The sequence below is a fragment of the Chrysemys picta genome, chromosome 3 (genome assembly GCF_011386835.1).
Source record: "Chrysemys picta bellii isolate R12L10 chromosome 3, ASM1138683v2, whole genome shotgun sequence".
Taxonomy (NCBI): domain Eukaryota; kingdom Metazoa; phylum Chordata; order Testudines; family Emydidae; genus Chrysemys; species Chrysemys picta.
In genome coordinates, this window is record NC_088793.1 from 127,895,943 (window position 1) to 127,903,660 (window position 7,718).

Consider the following 7,718-nt stretch of genomic DNA (forward strand, 5'->3'; position numbering starts at 1 on the left):
GTTAAACAGTTTTCTTTAGAGTCTAAACTCTTGCCACATCTGCCATAGCCCCACCACCACCACACATTCTGAAATAGAATAAAGATTCTTTGGTTTCAGAAGTATCTGTAAACATTTTACCAATAAGCGTTCCCAACCTTATACATTGTTACAACTGGGGGCAGCGCCAGAGAAAGAACCAGTAGAAAACTTTAACATCTATAGAATCAAATACAAAGATATTTGACAGTCTCCAAATAGATTCCGAGGGAGCGTTCAGACATCCATCCAAATCATTGTCCTGGGGAAACTGATCTAGCCCCGCTTCCTGTAGAGCGACCTCAATCAATCTTTGATTAAGAGTTGGGAACAAATCTCAAAGGTCTCAGACCAGAGGTAGGATGATCACCAAACTCCATTTCTTTAGAAGATAGTGTCCAACTCCCCGAAAATCCATTCCCTTCACTAGGAAGGGGGTTATGAAATCTAATTAAGATATACCCCAATATACTGTAGGTTTCTCCTTAACATGTTATACCTTTCATTATAGTGTTTATAATTTAAAAAAAAAGGGTTTAAGTACCTGAAGACACTGAACACACAAAAGTTGTTTTACTTATGTCATAGGCTTGTACATAGGAATCGTAAAAAAACTAAGGGAACTGCAACTAAAACTGCCCCTAGAAATATCCAAAAAATGCCATAAAGTACTCTAGGTATTCAGGAAATGCTGTGGCAGACTACAGGGATGTGCATACATAAATTATCTGAATTTCTTGACTCACTTTTTGCCATTTATATCCTTTGTGGACATTTGTTTCTGTCTAGATTACAATTGCACATCCGGATTAGTCAAGCACAGTGACTTGCCCATATGTTCAGTATATCAGTCACTCTAGCTCTCATTTTTATAAAGCCAATACTGGGATTTCATGTGCAATTGATCCTATGAAGACAATTTGACCACACTAAAGGAAATGACAACATTTGCTATTATAGGGTGAAAAATGGGGCTGTAAATGGGGTGAATCAAGGAGAATCTGAGGAGGGGGAAGTGTTATTTAGCTCCTACCCATTCAAGCATGTATTCCTAAAGCAGCAGTAAAAGAGTGTCTGCTGTGTCCCTCTGACACATTATGTACCAAACAGAGAGGGCTGGGGGAAGAGAGACTAGTTGTCAACTCAAAGTGCAGACTATGAACCCTCCTACAATCATTGTGGAATTAGTTAATATTTTGTCCTTGATGTTGTGAATCCCAAACAGAACTTTTAAGAAGAGCTCAGTTTGTTATTTTCCTGTTTGGTAGAGTTGTCCTCATGAGTCTTAAGAATTTAGAACATTTAACTTATTTTGAGGGAGCTAATTCACAGTAGATGGGGGAAACACTAAAATTCAAACTCTGATCTCAATAAGTGATTTATTTTTCATTTCAAGACTTTCCATGTCTGAAAGTAAACACACATACTCCTAGCAAGCTACACCAACTTAAGCAGGCCCTTAAGGAAAGCAGTTTCCACAACTTCTATATCGTGGCTAAGTTAGCTTTCAAGTTGATGTTGTGCAAACCCTTCATCCAATTGAGTTCATTAATATTTTGAAATCAGAACTAGTTTGAAAGCATTTGCAGGTCCTGAAATTCATTCAAATCTTGTTCTAACCATATTATCCCATATTCAAATCTTAGCACAAAAATCATATGAAAAGTTCAGGTTTAATGGATTCTTGCATATTAACCAGGGGCCAAAAAAGAAAAAAAAAAAAACCCCACACCAAACAAACTCACAATTAATTGTACAGGGAGCTCTCTAGTGGGCCTCCCTGTTTTCTATTGAAGAAGTCATTTAGAAACTTGCCAGAGCAGCAGCGTACCTAGGTCGCTAGGTCTTGCATATTTGTACATAGTTGACAGTTTTTATTTGGAATCCAGCTGTGCCACAGTGGTTTCCCTGCATTCTGAACATTGTGCAGTGCGCAAGGACACAATTGGCAATGCGGGTGGGATCCTAACCCAGGAAGAGACAAAGGAATAGAGCATAACTGCAAAGGCCTAGTGAATGTGAAATTAAAACCGCAGCCTGCAGCCCTGGGACTGCAAATAACCTACTGATATAGGCTATATCAGGGGTCGGCAACCTTTCAGAAGTTGTGTGCCAAGTCTTCATTTATTCACTCTAATTTAAGGTTTCACGTGCCAGTAATACATTTTAATGTTTTTAGAAGGTCTCTTTCTATAAGTCTACAAGTGCTACTGCAGATGAAGAGTACAAGTACAAACTCACTGGTTTCAAGCGAGTATGTACTCAATACGGCTCACTCATGCCTCTGCTGCCACTACAAGTACTACTGTAGATACACTGCTATTTATACTTAGGGTTACCATACGTCCGGATTTCCCCGGACATGTCCTCCTTTTGTGTGCTAAAAATAGCGTCCGGGGGGAATTTGCAAAGCTCTCACAATGTCCGGGATTAGCAGAGAGTGGCTGGGAGGGCTGCAGGGAAGTCCCGGGCTGGACTCGGGAGCAGCTGTAGAGGAGCCGGATCCGCCCTGCATTCTGAGCCAGCAGCTGCCTTGCAGCCCAGTCCGGCAACACTGTGCAGGGCCAGACCGGGTTTTGTTGTGCAGGGCCAGACCGGGTTTTGTTGTGCTCGGGAGCTCAGCCACGTGTCCGGCTCGGCTGCACAGAGCCCAACTCTGTTCTGAGCAGCAGGGTAAGGAGGTCAGGGGGCAGGAAGGTTCTGGAGGTGGAGGTCAAGAAACAGGGGGGGCTTTTTGGGGGCAGTGGAGAAAGTTTTGGGCAGTCAGGGTACAGGTAGGGGGTAGGGTCCTGGGGGGCAGTTGGGGGGGGTCTTAGGAGGGGGCAGTTAGGGGACAAGGAGCAGGGGGGGGGGTAGGGGGCTGGGAGTTCTGGGGGGGAGCTGTCAGGGGGCAGGAGTGGAGAGAGGGATCGGAGCAGTCAGGGGACAGGGAGCAGAGGGGTTTAGATGGGTTGGGAGTTCTGGGGGGAGCTGTCAGGGGGCAGGAGTGGGGAGAGGGATCGGAGCAGTCAGGGGACAAGGAGCGGGGGGGGGTAGGGGGCTGGGAGTTCTGGGGGGGAGCTGTCAGGGGGCAGGAGTGGGGAGAGGGATCGGAGCAGTCAGGGGACAGGGAGCAGAGGGGTTTAGATGGGTTGGGAGTTCTGGGGGGGGCTGTCAGGGGGCAGGAGTGCGGAGAGGGATCGGAGCAGTCAGGGGACAGGGAGCAGAGGGGTTTAGATGGGTTGGGAGTTCTGGGGGGGGGCTGTCAGTGGGTGGGGAGTGGTTGGATGGGGCGTGGGAGTCCCAGGGGTCTGTCTGGGGGTGGGGGTGTGGATAAAGGTTGGGGCAGTCAGGGGACAAGAGGCAGGGAGGCTTAGATAGTCCTGGGGGGCAGTTAGGGGCAGGGGTCCCAGGAGGGGGTAGTCAGGGGACAAGGAACGGGGGGAGGGTTGGGAGGTCAGGGGGGGGCGGGGCGTGGGAGGGGCAGGGGCGGGGCTAGGGCGGGGCTCCTCCCGTCCTCTTTTTTGCTCGCTGAAATATGGTAACCCTATTTATACTTGTCCTAGCTCAATAAGAGCTAGTGCGAGTACATGAACACAAGCAGGGGGAATCATACCATACTAGCTCATAGTGTAGCCATAGAAAGGTAAAGGGTTCAGTGTCTGAATCTTTTGGGAAAGTGGACTTGTTAAATAGCTCAGTTGAGGCCTGGGACACCTATATGTAGAAACTGGAACAGTAAGTAATAGTTAATGAGATCAGTGATAAGAAAGAGTTTTACTGAGTGTAATAGGCACTAAACCTATAACATGCTATGCAGCCTAACTCCTTAAACCAGCAGACAAGACATTTGCTGAGATTGTGGAATTTCTACTAAAAACAAACAAACCACACACAACCCCATCTCTCTCCAAAGCCACTAGCGATCACAGAACATTTCTAGTTTTCCAGACAAACCAAAGAGTAAATTAAACAACTCCTGAATATATGGCTGCAATAAGGAAACTGACAGAGCACTACCAGCATGGAGAGAGTTAAATGACATATTGGGGGAACCTGTTAGTGTGGAGTACAAAATTAAGCAATCCAAAAAACAGTTATTGACTAAGGGTGGTTATTGAAACAGCATTTTCCAGTGCATATCTTAGGATTTAGAAACCACTACTCAGGATGCCAGAGTGTTGCAACAACATCCCAAAGTCTGCAGCAAATGAACAGAATCAAGCAGATAGCACAACATGGAGAAAATTCAAAAACTGTGGGAAAGAGTCTCACAATGCTAGCTGCTGGTTCAGATACAACCCCTGTAGAAATGGCAAGAAATTGGGATACACACAAGATATACAGGTCAATGCAAAAAGCACAGCCACCAGCTTGCAAGAACCCCACCAAAGAATTTCATTTTCCACAGTTTGCAGCTGGACAATAGGGAGTCCATGAAGAATACTGCACCATCTCTACAGTTGTAGAATTTAGAAGACAACAAACAAAAATATATGAATTATTTTACAAGTTGAAGGAACAAGAACTAAAATGGAGCTTAATCCGGCTATGAAACAGCAGACCCTGTATCATCAGCGAATAAGTAAAAGAGTGACATTGCAGAAAGTCTTAGTGCATCTCAAAACACACAGAGGAGAGATCCTCACTCCTGGGGTATTATTACAGCAAAAGAGACAGATAGAGGTTGTACTTACCACCATAGCACTCCCTATCATCAGAGCTTCTCATTGCAGGAATCCTCACCTATCTGCCTTTGTGCAAAATTCAGCCCTCCAGCTGAGAAGCAGCTAGTTCAGATCCCTTTCAGGGTAAGAAAAGTTCAAAGTCAGTCAACAAATAAGCCCTTTCTCTGGGCTCTATCTTCATTCCCCTTTCTAGAGTCTTCTTCTCATCTCTCATATTAAGCACTAACCCTTCAGACTGAATCTTTCTGAGAGATCTGATCTCCTGCAGACCCTCTGTGATTTTTTCCAGAAGACTGACCTTTCTCAGCCTTTGATGGGGCCCAGGTGTTCATTAAGTTATCACCTGATACCTCTTAGTCTGCCCTCTCTAGCTGAGAAGCAACAAATTAATTACAGCATAGGTGTAGTTAATGCAACTGACTGGCTTTTAACTCTTTCTAGCCCATGATATGGTTGCACCCCATCACAGTGACATAAAACTACACAGCAGATGCCAGACATCTATGTTGTACAGCAAGCGGGTCGTGCATTACTTATAGAAAGACAGATTCAGCTAATTGGAAAAACATAAAGCATCTGCAGGCTTAAAAAATTATGAACTTCCACCCAAAACAAAAAGTAGCAGAATTTTTGGAGAAGACAACTAATGTCTGCCAGAATGCTATCAGAACCTCAAAACATATGAAAGCAAAAATTATGCTTGAAGAGGGAACAAGTCCTAAATTTTGCAAAGTTCATCCAGTACTTTTTTTGTGATACAGCCAAAGTGAGAGGCAGAACTTCAGCAATTATGGGACTCAGTATTTATACCAAGATTAAATGGAGCACCCCTATACTGTCTGTGATTAAAAATAATGGAACTGTCTGTATCTGTGGTGATTTCAAGATTACCATTAACCCAGTATTATATGCAGATCAGTATCCTTTGCCTAGAATAGAGGATATATTTGCCTCATTAGTTGAAGGTAAGCATTTGTCCATGATAGATCTCAATAGCCTAAGCCTGTCTACAAATGGAGATGGAAGAGAGTGAAAAGAAAGTATCTCACAATTCACACACACAAGGGTTTATTTCAATATCAGAGGCTAGTGTTTGGAAGAGCATCCACACCCACTATTTGGCAGCAAACCACGGACCAGTTAATACTGGGCATTCCTGGTACTCTGTGTGACTTGATGATATACTCATCATGGGACCTAGTGATGAACAACACCTTGAGAATATCTAAAACATATTTGAAAGGTTGTCTGAGTATGGGTTTAGAGCAAAGAAATAAAAATGTGAATTTATCAAAGATTCAATTGCCTACTAGGGCCACACTATTGACAAACATGCTTTGCATAAATCATAAGAGACAGTTGAAACTATCCTTATGACACTCCAGCCACAATTACACTCCTTTCTGAGGTTGTTCAATTATTATCCTAGGTTCCAACCTAATCTAGCCAGAGTGTTCCATTCACTGAATTAATTTTTACTCAATGAACAGAAATGGTATTGGTCCACAGAGAGTACAGAGACTTTTGATGAAGCCAAGAAACTCGTGTCATCTGAAAATGTTCTTACACACAATGCATCTTTGCCTTTGAAGTTAGCTTGTGACGCTTCCCCATATGGGACAGAAGCAGTAATTTCATGAGATGGAAGATCGTATTGAAAGGCCTTTGCTTCTAAATCTCTTACCTTGTTAGAACGTAACTGTGCCCAAACTGATAGAGAAGCACTGAGTTTAGTCTGGGGAGTTAAAAATTTTCACTGATATATCTCTATGGGAAATTATGTATTGAGGTTACAGATTATCAAGTGCTAGTTTCAATTTTTAACCAAAGAAAGAAGTACCAGTAATGGGTTCACCATAGTGACAGAGATGGACAGTATTCATGTGCACTTACTGTTATGATATTGAGTTCAAAAGTTCCAGTCAACCTGCAAAAGCAGGTTGCTTGTCACATCTGCCACTGGAAGTAGCAGTAAAGATATTGGAGTGGACCTAAAAACAGTTGATATATTTTCTATGGCACAAATTGAGCCCTTGCCACTGACAAATGTGATGGGACACTGCAAAACTAAAAACGATCCAGTGTCAGTTAAAGTGTGTCACATTATGATGAGTGACATACAGTCTAATCACCAGCAAAACTCACTCTTGGTAAGGCAGAGAGGTAACACAGGCAGGGCCGGATTAACTCTCCTGTGGGCCTGGGGCTATTAGATTTTGTGGGGCCCCTGTATACAAGTCTTTTTCCTGGGAGGGAGTTTGGTGCAGGAGGGGATTCTGACCTGGACCAGGGGGTTGGGATGGAGGAGGGGGTGTGAGGTGCAGGCTCCAGCCAGGAGGTGCTTACCACAGGTGGATCCCAGCCGATGGTGCAGCAGTGCTCAGGCTGCCTGCCTGCTTGCCATAGCCCCACGCCACTCCTGGAAGCGGCTGGGTGCTAGCACATCTATGCAGCCCCTGTGGGAGGGGAGTAGCAAGTCTCTGTGTGCTGCCTGTGCCCGCAAGCACCACCCCTGTAGCTCCCATTGGCCGCCTCCCACCACCACCACCAGGGCCATAGAGACGTGCCAGCAGCCAGCAACTTCCGGTAGCCGCATGGGGCCACGGCATGCAGGCAGCACTGCCTGAGCGCCCCTTTTAGCAGCCCAGAGATTGCTGCCTATTTTTTATTTTTGTGGGGCCCCCCTTGAGCCGGGGCCCTAGACTGCAGCCCCTAAAGCCCCTTAATCCGGCCCTGAACACAGTGGCTCACAGCTCTGGGTCTCCCCAGCAGCATGTTACAATGCATAAACATGCTCCAGTGCATGCTTGGAAGTGGCCAGCCACCCAGGGGCTGTGAATCCACACAGACTACTCTGGACCATTTATGGAGCACATGGTTTTAGTTGTAATACCTGCTCATTCTAAATGGACTGAAGTGTTATGTCTGAATTCAGTTACTTCAGTGCAGATGGTGGACATGTTAAGACTCTTGTTTTCAAGGAGGGGCATCCCTGAACAGATTGCAAGTGACAATGGAACTCAATTCAGATCC

The 7,718-nt window shown here is 45.0% G+C and overlaps 1 long non-coding RNA gene across 6 annotated transcripts in view; it reads right to left on the reverse strand.

The window, feature by feature from the left end:
- LOC135982656 (uncharacterized) overlaps window positions 1-5,025 on the reverse strand; it is a 186,695-nt gene extending 181,670 nt beyond the window's left edge. For all 6 annotated transcript variants that reach the window (XR_010600158.1, XR_010600157.1, XR_010600156.1 and 3 more), the window contains exon 1: window positions 4,695-5,025. This is a non-coding gene — a long non-coding RNA (uncharacterized LOC135982656). The remainder of the gene's footprint in view (window positions 1-4,694) is intronic.
- Between the last annotated feature and the right edge of the window lie 2,693 nt (window positions 5,026-7,718).